Source organism: Hippoglossus stenolepis, chromosome 11, assembly GCF_022539355.2.
Source record: "Hippoglossus stenolepis isolate QCI-W04-F060 chromosome 11, HSTE1.2, whole genome shotgun sequence".
NCBI lineage: Eukaryota > Metazoa > Chordata > Actinopteri > Pleuronectiformes > Pleuronectidae > Hippoglossus > Hippoglossus stenolepis.
This window is the reverse complement of record NC_061493.1, coordinates 2,976,124-2,990,038: the sequence shown is the minus strand read 5'-3', so window position 1 is coordinate 2,990,038 and position 13,915 is coordinate 2,976,124. Positions and strand designations below refer to the sequence as shown.

The window sequence follows — 13,915 nt, the reverse complement described above, 5'->3', positions numbered from 1 at the left end:
AATAAACTTTTGTTTGAATGAAAACCTGCAGGGACTCATCCATTCATGGACCTCTCCTTTTTCTTGCTCGTAAATATTTGAAGAATCTAGTGGATCAGATCTGAGGGATGATTACGTTATCTTTTTTTTCTTTCAGCTACACAACTTTCAACAAAATAAGGACATTGCTGGTTTTGCATCTCAACTAATGTTAAATGTCATAACTGACTATTCAACTCCAAATCCCTTGGTGTGCTTGGTGTTAGTCTGCGGTAAAGGAAGAAATGAGGATGAGCGATTAGCCAACAGCAACTCAATGCAGTCCTGTCTGTGCTGTCAAGTTTGGCGGGCTAAACTGTCTGTAGCCTCCAGGCTTTACGACAGGAAATCTCTGCCATGTCAACAGCACCACGTTTCCTCTGAGACGCAGGCAGGCGGGCACAGATAAACACAAAGCCACAGAAACAAACTACGCCAAAAGCTCAGCAGACACAACCCAACTAGGCACATGAAGTGAGTGATCTCCCTCTTCCTCTGGAGAGCATGTGTGCACCCACCCACCTCCCATTACCACTAGGATCTAAGTCGCTATAATTTATACCTTTGTTCCCAAATGGAGGACAGCGCGCAGGAGCTGGCTAGCTGTGTGTGTAATTACGATCAAGTGAGGGGATGCAGGGCCGTGTGTTTGGGGCTGGGATTTGAGGCCCGGAAGGAAGGAAGAGAGAAGAGGGAGGAGGGAAAGAGAAGCAGTGAAGCTAGAGAAAATCTGGTTATTTTACGCACGACTGCTTCGTTAATGGACAGTGTGTGTGTGTGTGTGCACGGTGTGCATGCCGGGGAGTGTGAGTGTGTGTGTGTGTGTGTGTGTGTGTGCGCGCGTTTGGGGGAGGGGGGTGGGCGGTGGGGTGGGTCAGCAGGAAAGGGCTGTGTTTATCCAATCTGTTCCCTGCCTTTACCATGTGGTAGGAAAAACCACTGGCCGGCTCACAGGCTGATCACAGAGGACACAGAGGGCGAGAGACAGGCACAGGAGAGGGGGGTGGGGGGCAAGGAACCTGCTAGTGTAGTGTGTTCGAATCAGTCACAGGCCACCTTTGGGGACAGATTTCAGCCTGAAAACCAGTTAACTGGGGACAGCTTGTCCAACTGGGTACAAAAGCTGTGTCCCCAGTGGGGAAAAAGCTGATTTTTGGGTCAGTGTAGTTAGGGGCTTGGGGTAAGTCTACAGGAAATAAACACAAGACAATGTAATATTCCCAAAAATGACCCATGACAGCATGTGTATGCATTCACATGCTCACATCCACATTACTACATTTTCATTTGTTAAATGCTTCAATTCTGCTACTGGTATCCACACTACTCAAAAAGCTTTTGTGGAAAGAGAACACTTTAGTTTTCAATTACCGTTTTCAAACAAAAACGTAGTAGTATGGATGTCGCCTGAGCTAAAAGAACCTGTTAAATGGTTTCTGAAATTAATTGTCCACTCTCTGGAAATCATTTGTTAGTATATTGAATTATTTAGAAACTCGTTCATAAATCTTCCAAATTTATAGTGTCACATGCTTGAGGTCAAAACTGCATTGGGGCTATACCATGAACGCTTTGAAGCTTTGACCAATGCTATGGTAATTAATGTGTATACTGTATCAGTATATGAACGCTGTGATTTTGTGTTTAATGCAAAGGCAATTCACAAGCAACCTTCCACTTTCTGCTTAGGATTAAATTAAATTATTACGAAGGCTACTTAGATATGAAAGTGTATCGACAGTGAGCTGAGCAGTAAATCTAAATATCCTAATATGAGCAAATTAACACTTAATGTAGATGTGATCTCTAGAGAAACTGACCCACAAAGACTAACATATTTCTACAATGACTTTATCTTATTGATAAAGTCATTGTAGAAATATGGTTAGAGGGATTTAGAAGGAGCTGAACGGGGCTTATTACATCCTGATAGATATTCATACGTGAGCTGCTTTCACACATGCACTGGACTCCGCAGTTGCTCCATATTTTTTCTGGAGGAGGTGCATGTGTGAACGCAAAAGTCAGAGTGAGACGCTGCGCTTCTACGGACTTTATCCGCCTGGCCTCCTAGTATGAAGTCAGTAGAAATCCAGGACAAGTCGATGTTTGAACACAGCAGGAGTTCCCCAGCTGGATTGACCGCGAGCGAGTGACAGGGTTGATGACGCTTCTAACATGCGGCAGACATAAAAATGAAAAGAAAATCAACAGACAAACATCTTTGGTTTAAAAAGCGGTGTCATAAACGTAGAAGACTGTCGAAGATGTGGAGAGTTTGTGGTGATAAGTGCTGACAACGGTGTCAGGGTGCTGTAAACGAAATCATGCGATCTAACCAGCGGAGTTAATACGTCACTTCCTGCTGCAACTGGCTGCTCCACCTCTCGCCTGGAAAATTTGGGGCGAAAAAGGTTCGGTGCTACTGTGGGGAATAGAAAACATCAGACTAAACCACACATCCAACTCTTAGGTGAATGATCTACAACAGCAGAGACCATGAAAGGTTCCACTCCTGTCAGAGAAGGGACAGAAATGTGAGGCTGGTGTGACACAGACCCACCAACACTGGAAAGTTAAAGACTGAACAAAATGGCATGGTCTGATGAATGTAGATTCATCAGACCTGAGGCTGAGGCTGCAGATGGTAGAGTCAAAATCTGGAGTCAACAGCATGAATCCATGATGCCAAAGTGCCTTGTGTCAACAGTCCAGGCTGCTGGAGGTGTGATCGTGAGGAGAATGTTATATTCACACAGTTTGGCCTTAATCTGATAAAGAAAAATGGTTTGAATGTCAGTGTATCCAAGTATTGTTACTGACCATGTACACCTTCTCATGGTCACAGTTTACCATCTTCTAACTTCCAGTAGAATAAAGCTCCATGTAACATGGTAAAACTGGTTTTATGAACAGGATAGTGAGTTCAGTGAACTTCAATGATCTGCTCTGTCACCACATGTGAATCCTGTCTTTGGCCTCGTACACACCTGGTATTAACATGTGTTTTTTGTGATCCAATCACAAGCAGACAGCTCTAGGTACAGGTGTGAACACAGTCGGGCTGGGCCCACAACAAATATCGCAATATTTTTAGGCTATATCTATATATCTAAATCATGGTACAAATGTTAAATTCATAAAAGTCCAGAGGAAGTGGCTAAGCTAGCGGACGCTATCATTTCCGTAGGTTCCTGAATTCACCTCGTTGGAAGATATCAGCGGACATTTAGGCTTAAAACACGGTGTAAATGTCGGGGCATGCCTTCTGATCATTGAGCAGCTGTGGATCATAGAGGAAACTGTTTTCACTGTTCGTCAACAAAGTCACTGACCGGCTGCTTCACGTGAATGTGCCTCGCATCTCACTGTGTAGCGGAGTAAGTGGGGGCGGAGCCCCGGGGCCTGTGTGTAAACTTCAACTCGCTCCGAGCACAGACACACAGAAGTGTCTTCTCTCGCTGGAGTGAACGCCGCTCACGTTCATCATTTATAAACTGATTCGTTCGGTTCAGCGTTCACAAAGAATATGAGCAAACTGTCAATAACCATCTCTGGACTCTCTAAACTGGCTGGGACTCTTCACTTTCTTTCGTCCTTCTCATGCTCTGAGTATCTTTCCTCCTGATACAAAAATACATATGCAGGCAGGAGAGGTCTGTTGTGAGAACGGCAGGAGAAGAGAGCGAGAGAATCAAAACTTTCAAAAATGTCATGCTGACGGCTAAAAAACATTCACGTGACAATTTATACTCAATGGTCAAGATATAGTGATAGCCGCGATACATAGAGTATATTCGATATATCGTCCACACCTAGAACGCACTCAGATTGGATAGCGATCCGATCATGCCAGACCACATTCAGAGGTGGTCTGTGCCCCATGTGTCCACATTCTTTAAACAGTTTGAACGCAAATCCATCCTGGGCCAAATGAAGGACCTCCTCCTCCGCTGACCCGCTGCAGTTTCAGTATGAATCTAACTTGTTTTTTCTCTTCTCCTTGATTTGTTTTTAATCACCGCCACAATATCAACACATGATCGATACTTTCCTTAAATCAGTAAAATATTTCTTCACTAGCTACACGAGATTCATTTAGATTCTCTTGACTCGTCTCTCTACCTCTCTTTCGCTTACACACACACACACACACACACACACACACACACACACACACACACACACACACACACACACACACACACACACACACACACACACACACACACACACACACACACACACACACACACACACACACACACACACTTTGGGCTTAAATAACACAAATGAGGTACATGTTATTTGCATGTAGAGCGGGGAAGTGAGTGCCGATCACAAGTGGTCACAGGAAACGCATTCAGGATGCATTATAATGCCAGGTGTGAACACAAGTACTGAACGCTGGCCACTTGTGATCGGATCTCTCAGGACAGTTGTTAATACCAGCTGTGTACGGGGCCTTTGTGATGTGAAAAAAAGGAGATTAGCTAAATTAATATACAGCAATGATGCGATACAGTCATGTCAACTTGGAGCAGAACCTCAGAGAAAAGGTGCCAACATCTTGTGCAATCAATGACAGGAAGAACTGAGGTCACCTCTCACTCAGGTTTGTTGACAGCAATAAGCAAAGTAAGGAGAATCCTTTCCATCTGAATTAGTCATTTTTTTGGTAAATATTCCAATACTGGTGTTTGACATTTTAATGTAGAGGGTGTAAACCTACATGAACATCAGAAATCAAACCATTGCAGGTGAGGGGGAATTGTTGCTTGGGGATGCAAATAAGTTACAGAATCATTGTCACTTTTACAGACTTTGGGGGAAACCCTTTAACAACCTTTGTCGTAATTTCAAAGGTAGACCTTTCAAAAAGGACAGGATTCCTCACAAACAGGGAGGGAGTCTGCTCCACTTCTTCAAAAAGAAAAACCACCAGTGATTTTAGGCTGTTGATAGATTAGTCATGAGCAACAAGAACCTCACAGACCACACTCAACAGATTTTTGATTAAGATTCCAATTTGATACAATAGGAACAAGATACAAGCAAAATAAAGGGTTTTTTATTATTAATTTCTCACAATCCTTAAAAGGAACTTTGTCTCTATGCTATAACAAACAAGAAGACACACACCCACAGAGCATAGAACAGACTCAAGCATGCTGCCCCGACATCTCCCTAATCTATCACTGCTATTGACATCGACTGCTATCACCCTCAATAGGACAGGCAGGTCTGGACTGTTTTCGCTCATAGTGGCCACTTCCCTGCCACACCTGCCTGCCCACTAACAACCAATTAACTTCCAAGAGTCCTTCCTGTAAAGCTCAGGGGTAACTTCTCCCCTGACACACACTCATTTTTCCTGAGTCAGTGTGCTCTGCTGGGGTGGTCAACCGAAACAGGTCTTCAATGAGCGACTCATATGAAAAGAGCAGGGCAGCCGTTGACAGATATATAAAATGCAGATATTATTTTGTTTCTTTTTTCATCTCCTAAACTAATATTTATCAAATGAGACATTGAAATGAACAGAAATTGCTTGAACCTAAAGGAAAAATAAAACATTTTGAAAATAAATGTGTTTGTCAGTTTACTTAGGTAGATCTCCTCACTACAGCCAAAAACGCATAATAAGTGACAGAATAATTTAAGATGTAATGTGAAAAATATTGCCTGGACATTTCAAGGAAATTGCATAAATTTCCTCTCGCTCGTGGTTAACCTTCTGTCTTCACCTTTCTCTCCCCTCTCCAATGTTTGCATCCATCTCCCTTTTCCTAACTAGATGTTGATTCCACAAACTAGCCATTTGCCCCCATGTAAATTACTCGAGGAATTGTGATTGAAAACGAGAAGAAGTGGATCGCTGCGTGGATTGCCACAACTAAGCATTTTAGATTTCCGTGGCACTGAAGTCATTTTCAGCAATGGGATATATCTCCAGCTGCTGACACAAACATTTCCAGTGGAGAGTCATGGGTTTTAGCTTTGCTTATGTGTTTCCAAGTAGCAGTGAGGCTAGACGTTGCATATGAGCAAAGGGATGAAGAGGAAATGCAGGATGTGCCACACATCAACACTAGGAGAGGTCAAGGATAGATTAGAAGGCATGCACACATATAGGTCAGAAATGTACTTGACAGGCTGCCTCCTCTAACACACACAGAAGGAAAAAAAACACATTTAGTCCACACACAAACACTTGAGAGCTATATTAACACCAGCCTCTCTTCCAAGCACTGGGTCCAAAAGGCCCTTGGTGCAGAGGGGGATGGGGGAGACAAGTGAGGAGAAGAGGGCAGAGGGAGTGACAGGTGAGAGGACGGGATGAGAGAGAGTGAGAGAGACAGTCATGACACTCCGTTTTGAAATTCGCCATGGTGCTTAAGACCCCCGCTAACCTCTTGGCTAGAAATGGGAGGAGGGGAGGAAACAGACTGGCAAAGATGAAGAGAGAGTGAGAGAGACAGAAAAGGTGTGAATGAAGAGTCGAAAGGAGAGGAGGGCAGAGGGGGAGTGGGTGGGTGAGGGGGTGGTGGTGGGAATATAGATGGCAAGATAAAAGAGAAACAATGATGGGACAAACAGCACCACTTCTCATCTCTGCTAACAGGGCTGCCATCTACCACACATGATGATAGGAGACAAAATGGCCACCCTAACAAACACCAGCACTCTGACTCAGACACCCAACACCAGGCTCACAATGCTAAACTGTCCATCAGGAGTGCTGCAGCACCAGGTGTTATTTACCCGACTGAAAAGACAATGTTGTCTCAATACTGGCCTTAAACCAGGTGGTCAGAGTAATCCACCTTCAAAACACAAGTTTCTGCCCGACTACAGCAAGGGAATGCTCTTGTGATTACACTCTAGTCTGATGTCGCACTAGAGAAAGAGCTGCAGTGTGGAAATGCTTCAGGAAGGAAGTTGGTAAAAACATGCAGCAACCTCATAAATACAACAATTACTACAAAGTATGCATATCAGAAAGCTGCAACCCCTAATAGACTAGTTTCCTCCTAACCAGTTTTAGATTTTCCAGAAAAACTTGTGGCCATTGCTTTATATATATATATGATGTGCCACAAGTAGCCCACTAAAAAAAAGTATCCAAATTTCCGACCCGTGAGTTGCAATCGGATGAGGTAAAAGACCTGACACAAAACGAGCGAAGACTAGACTGATGGTGATAGTGTTATCAGCAAAGCTGAAAGTTAGCAGGAGCAAAATCCTCCTCTAAAGTTATGAGAGAAAGTCATTATAGACTGCATGTCCATTTCCAAACTATAACCAACAGGGACACTACACACAAAGTAGTCAAATGTGACACTATGAATAAAGACGCCAACCCTGGCCACAAAATCATCACTGCTGCCAGGTGCAAGTTATGGTTCTCCCTGTATGCCTGTAGGGGTACTAACTGTTAATCCTATGACCTCCACTTAAAAAGTTCAAGCCTTCTTCCTCTGAAAAATTGAGGAGCAGTATGAAAAACATTGAGAATTGATTAAAAGGTCAATAGAAAATGACAGTGTGGGTGAAATAGTCAGAAAACCAACACTGGTCAAACTAATGATTCATAGGTCAAAACTGCAGGGGAACAGCTTACTCACAGGCGTGACACGCTGATGGACACCTGTCTTACATAAAGGGTGGCATTTAATCCACAAGATAAAGTGACTGAACCAGGCAACAGCATGAAGCAGTTACATTTAACGTGTAATTAAAATGTCAATTTGAATGAATTGAGATAAGTTAGAGGGTGTGACCATGTGGAGGACGAGCATTAGTGCATGGTAGTACAGTGGGAATTTAATTTCATCATTCAGTGAAATCTTACTATTGTGTTTTGTAGGGTATGAGTAGCTTCGCTGCATGTGGTGTATCCCCCCAACTGACCCCTAGTGTAAGGAGGCAGGGATTTCCTGACTGTGTGAGGCCATGTCAGGCACACTGGTAGCAAGTTGGGCATTGGCATGACAAACTTCTACATCATTCAGCCCTCATGGTATGAAGCACACAGCATAAATAAAGATTACATTTTTTTTAATAAAAAAAAAGGAACAAACAAGGTTATGTAAATAATACCTGGGTATTATTTTTTTTACTTAAGGCAAGCAACTCCAAGGTCACCAACACAACTTCCAGAAAGGCCCATTTCCGTTTGAACCAATAAAAACAAAATGGTTAAAACGGCTTGTAATCTGCCTAAATTAGGACATTAAAAACATAGGTATAAACTGCAAAAAATAGATCCACATTAACACTACATTTAGATCACATGTGGGGGAATTTAACTTGTGTCCAAGTTTCAGCTAAATCCAACCGACTATCAAACCAAGGCAGCCTTGAAGCTGAAAAGGGGAAAGAAGTGCCTCAACTTTAACCACAAGAAAAGACAGGGACAAACTAGAGACCAAATAGTGCTGAACATCTGGTGTGTGTGTGTGTGTGTGTGTGTGTGTGTATACGGGGCCTCTTATCTCTCCCTCTGTGGCCTGCTAAACATGACTAGCTGCCATCTTGGCTCACAGAAACAAGGTGGTGGGGGTAGCAGCTCCTGGCTCTGAGGCAGCAGGAGGAAAATAACGAACTAATTCATCTCCACTGAATATGTCAGACTGTTAATAAAGCCACCATGTGAGAATGAAATGAAACAGTGAGTGTGTTATGAGAGTGTACGTAGAGGACAGGTTTAACGTTTTTTGTATTTCAGTCATTTCAGCGCAGCCAAAGTTGTGCGGGAGCGACAGGGTGACCATTATATAAGCTGACCGACTACAGAGCACATAATGGCGAAAGAGTGCAGCGCCACAAACCCAGGCAATAAAGTGTGTAGTGAAGAAAAAGAAAATCACACAGCGGTGAGTGGGTCCCGTGGAGATGAGTGGCCTGAACCAGCACCGGCAGGTGTTGTGGGCTGCCTGCTCTCCGGTCCACTCCGAGTAACAAGTGTAGCCATGCTGGTTATCAAACTTCACCCGCCGGATACAATGCAACATGACAAAACCTACTATCACGGCAAACGCTAAACACGCAGAAACGCGTGTTGCGGACGCGAGGTGTTATTGTGCCTTTGAACTTCGATAAAAGTGACACGAAAGATGCGTAAAGTTTCTTGCCCGAGAGCAATACCGAGCCGCTTCGTAGTTAGCCCCTGTGAAGGGGGGCTACGGAGTGGTCTAACAATGAGGATGAGAAGTGGCTAACAGGCTAGCTGAACTTCTGTGTCCTAGCGCTGGGCTAACCTCCAGCGGCTAGCACGGCTAATTAGCCTATCAGTGGTATTTTGCACGTCGTTCCGGACCGGGGAACGACTCCCTCATCTCGGCTTTTATCATTAAAATAAACACTTTCCACCTTGCACCGAGGCTATGGAGCGGCTCGGGAGTCTCTCTCATACATTTGAATGGGTTTCGCTGTAGTAAATCGTGTTAAAAACAAGGTGAAAAACACGGTCGTATGGAATGACCGCCTGGCCTCACAGATCCCCCCTCCTCTCCTCCACTGCTCTGTCCCTTCCGTCCAATACAAGTGGCGACTACTACGCACACTTCACGCTGCGCTCCTAGCCATTAAAACACGCGTTCCGCTGAAACACGACCAATATGCAAACTTTTATGTGGGAACACTTTAAATCGAGCCCGGCGGAGCGTTTGTTGGCGATATGTGCCAAGTATTCTCCGCTGGGAATCTCCCTGAGAGCTGCGCTCATTCAGTCGGCCAGTGACTCACCTCTACGCTCGAGCCACCTCGTGTCTCCTGGAAGCTTCAACACAATTAGCTAACAGGGCTAACAGTCACTCTTTAAAAAAACACCAGCAACTCCACACTCCACTGAAGAAAATCCAACAAGTTGCCGGGGGAGCGGACTCGGAAATAGAGACGCTCTCCGTGTGTTTTCTTTCCACTTTATAACTGACTAATGGGACTGTTGTGCGTGTGTGTGTGTGCGTGTGTGTGTGTGGTGTGTGTGTGTGTATGTGTGAGCGAGCGATACAGCGGGTGGCAAAGCTAAACTTGCTATTGTTAGCATGTCGGCATGGGAGCTACATGGACCTTCAATGACTTTCTGCTGAAATGAGGGAATAAAACTGAAGCTAAACCAAACCAGCAGCGTCTCCATTCAACTGGATGTGAATGAAAATACCCTCCGGCTGAAAACCAAAGTCGCTCGGCGGATTTAAGCGTCCGATAGCGCTGTGGAAAAAAGTATGGAAAACTTGCCATTCAGCCAGAATAGAAAGGGTTTTAATTCAGAAGCGTTGGTTCCAATGAAACTATCGCACCTGGACCACATATTAAATTCACACATTCAACGGGGGCATTTGTTAGCTTACCCAACAAGCTCGGTCACTTCGGGGTTTTATCAAATCAACTCCGTGCTGGCTGGTTAGTATCTCCGCTTGCTTGAAAAAAAAAAAAAAAAAAATCCACCGTGGTCCTTTTTTTCGTTTGAAATATAAATAAACAGAGGAAAAAAAGTTCAAGTGTTACGGTTTTCTCACGAAATATTTCTCCTGCGCGTCTCGCATCCGCAACCTCGCCGACTCGTGTGCGTTGCTCTTCTCTCCTTTGTGTTAATTTCACTCGAATCGAGTTTAATCCGATCGATCCCTCGGCTGGTCGCGCTCCCGAGTCCTCCCCTCCAGACACTCGCTCACCTTCCTTGGCCAGGGGGGGCGCGCTCCCGAGGACCTCTCATACAGATAAACAGCCGGCGTGCGCGGTCACTGACCCCGCCACGCCAGTGCGAGCCTCTGGTGGAGTTCCAGTTTAGGGGTGGAAAAAAATGATATCTGCTGCGAGAAAGATGATGCTTTAAAACTGCCAGAGTGAAAGAGACTTATTTTAATTTGTCTTAATGGGAAGATGCGACAACACGACAGAAGACAGGAACCTGATTTTGAGAACCTAATTCAAACCAGTACCATTATTTTTCATGCGTCTAATATGTTGATAAATAAATACAGAAATAGTTGAATGTAGGATGTGGCGATAGGTCTAATCTTTGTGGCCATATAGATGTGATGCTTTAAATTTATATGATTCATGTGTATGTTACAATTATATATTTTAGATAGATAGATAGATAGAGAGAGAGAGAGAGAGAGAGAGAGAGAGAGAGAGAGAGAGTGAGAGAGAGAGAGAGATAGATAGATAGATAGACAGATAGATAGAGAGACAGACATATATATATATATATATATATATATATATACATATAAATTGATAGATAGATAGATAGATAGATGATAAAGTAAAAGTAAGACGCTGTACAAATAGTCAACAACTTATCAGTAATATATAAGAAAATGCTTAACTTAAGTGAGGAAAACATAACAAACAACCAGAACCAAACATATTGTGCTAGGGTAAAAGTGTATTTCTATGGAGGATGTACAAATTGTCAACAAATTACATTATTTAACTTATATGAAGAAAGACTTAAACCAAAACCAACACCAACAATATTGTGAAGAGAATTACGGAGGTAAAGAGATGTGTCAATGGAGGCTAAATTTAAGTGAATATAAAAACAAAACCCCAAAACCATATATATTGTGCACAGGGGCTGATAAAAGGTGAGAATATGGGCTGGTGTGATGTGAGCATAGAGGCAGCCTCATGCCTAAAGTCCATTTCAGCCCTCCATGTCTGTGACAAGTGCAGATGTATGGCCTGGGGGACAGAAGTCTGTACAATGAGCAGGACAGCAACAGCAGTCTGCCACTGAATAAACCTCTCTGCTTGGAGAATGTGTTGTGTCTGGACTGTCGTCGTCCATGATGGTCAGCAGTTAGTTAAGAAATCTGATAATTCACTGGATAGGAGTTAGTTCCACACTGTGACGTTTCTGGTGTTACAACTTCATGTTTCATGATAAATTAGCCAGTGATATTGACATTATTGGACCCACCAGGACCCACCAGGACCCTCTCAGTAAGCACTGGGTCACTGCAGTGTTGTGACTGTGCGAAGATGTCGTGATCTGTAGTGTAAAATAGGCTGGGACAGGTCTTGTTCTTGATTTTTCGAAAAAGACTGACACAAAGATGATTCATAACTTCAAATTTTATTAAGACACACCACACAGTAGTTCATTAACAATGTTTAAGGCCTGTTGGTGTTTACCTTGTGTTTTAAACTTTTCTCCCACATTCACACATGCTTGATCTCTTTTTGAAAAAATTATCCTCACAAAACGACATATATTTTGATTTCAAAAATAACTGCACGCATCTACATCAAAGGTGGCCTAGTTTAATGAAATGGGCCTCTTTCCAGTGCTGTGATTCCTCTTTAAGTCAGGGACCTTCGCAGCTACAGTGGCCTGCTAGTGCCAGTCTGCTCTGAACTCCTGAGGAAAGCTCCATCTACTTATTTAAAGACAGCAGCACTTCATATTGTAGTCCATTACACATACAACAAATTCGATTTGGTGTGCTTGAGCATAAATATCAAAATAGGGAATAGAATAAAAATATTAAAACGCACGAGAAAAAACGCGGCAATACGAACAACAGAAATGTACAATTTAAAGTACTATACAATCGCTATTGGCTATGGAAAGTTTCACAGTCAATGTCACATTTACTTACAGCAGGGATTTTTCTGTTAAACATCAGATCTATTTTATAAGTTTACAGTGGAAAAATAACACTATTAACCACATCGAAAGACTAAATGTTATCACAAACTGCTCATAATCAGCATTCCCTCCACAAGATATCACAGTCTCCACCTGCATCCATACCACACTTGGCTTTTCCCTAGGACCTTGACCTTAAAGAGTCCAAACGGCCTGGGACTGGTTTGTCACTTGCTGTGTGTAAATCTGAGGACTGAAGCGCAGTCTGCAAGAGAGGAGAGAAACACAGAGATATCAATCAAATATAGTGAAATATATTTTGATTTTAGTTTCAGCTGATCTTTCCATAGAGTCTTGAAACTTCAGGCTGTGCTCCTTCATTCTCAGCGGAATCAACAACTTCATCCCAACAATAATTGAATGGAAACTAAACGGAGCACATGTAAAGTTCGCTGCAGCAATTCCATTTCAGTTCTGTCTCCATGGATGTGTGTCCCACACAGACGCCACAATCACCACAAAGCTCAGGCGGGTGCAGCTAACTGAGTCACCCAGGCTTCAGAAGCCCTCATGCTGCTGCAGTTGTTGCAAAGCTCCAGCTCCCTCCTCACTTTCCATGCGTCTTATTTCATAGATTAATATCCGGTCTTTTCAGAGACTATATCCTCACAGCTCTTCCCTTTTACTGATTTTGCTGGTGAGAAAACATCGTGAGTGAGTGGTTGTTTTTGATTCCTGAGTTTGAACATGTCCTTTGACCATCGTTGGAGGCGGGCCTACAAAGAATGTGGAAATACAGCTTGTAGTCTAAACAGGTAGCAATCTCCTCTGGATGACGTCTGCTGGAGGAGTTTTCTGGCCATGTGCAAACATATAATGTAACATAAGGGAGGCAGAGGGAGCTTTAATGCCATTCAGGTGAGAACCATCAGAAGAAATTTTAACATCAAATTTAAAAGCAGCATCGGTTGCATGTTTAATCTTTCTCATCTTCTTCATTTTTGCCAAAGCTGTTCTGCAGTGTAAATACGCTGCATTATTCCAGTGTTAAAGACCATCACACATTATATACAGTATATCCAGATTTGCGGATGAACATGATCAATGTTACATTAGATGGACTCTTAGAAAATATAGACCTGAGGATTTATTTACCTATTAATGCCAAGAAAACTGTGAAGCTGCTTTCAGGCATGCACTGATCTCCGGAGGTCCTCCGCACAGCCCGTTTGTGTGAACTCTAATGTCCGAGTGAGAGCCTCCAGAGTTTCAGTGGACTTTCTCCTGCCA

General features: G+C 43.3%; 1 protein-coding gene across 2 annotated transcripts in view; it reads right to left on the bottom strand.

The window, feature by feature from the left end:
- Positions 1 to 10,706, bottom strand: part of chd7 (chromodomain helicase DNA binding protein 7) — a 72,399-nt gene extending 61,693 nt beyond the window's left edge. Inside the window, exon 1 of one of the 2 annotated variants that reach the window (XM_035170353.2) lies at positions 10,374 to 10,706. The gene's annotated coding sequence lies outside the window, so the exon portion shown is untranslated. Of the gene's footprint in view, positions 1 to 9,768; positions 10,240 to 10,373 lie in introns of those variants that run through there. The other variant, XM_035170355.2, reaches the window with a different exon arrangement.
- Between the last annotated feature and the right edge of the window lie 3,209 nt (positions 10,707 to 13,915).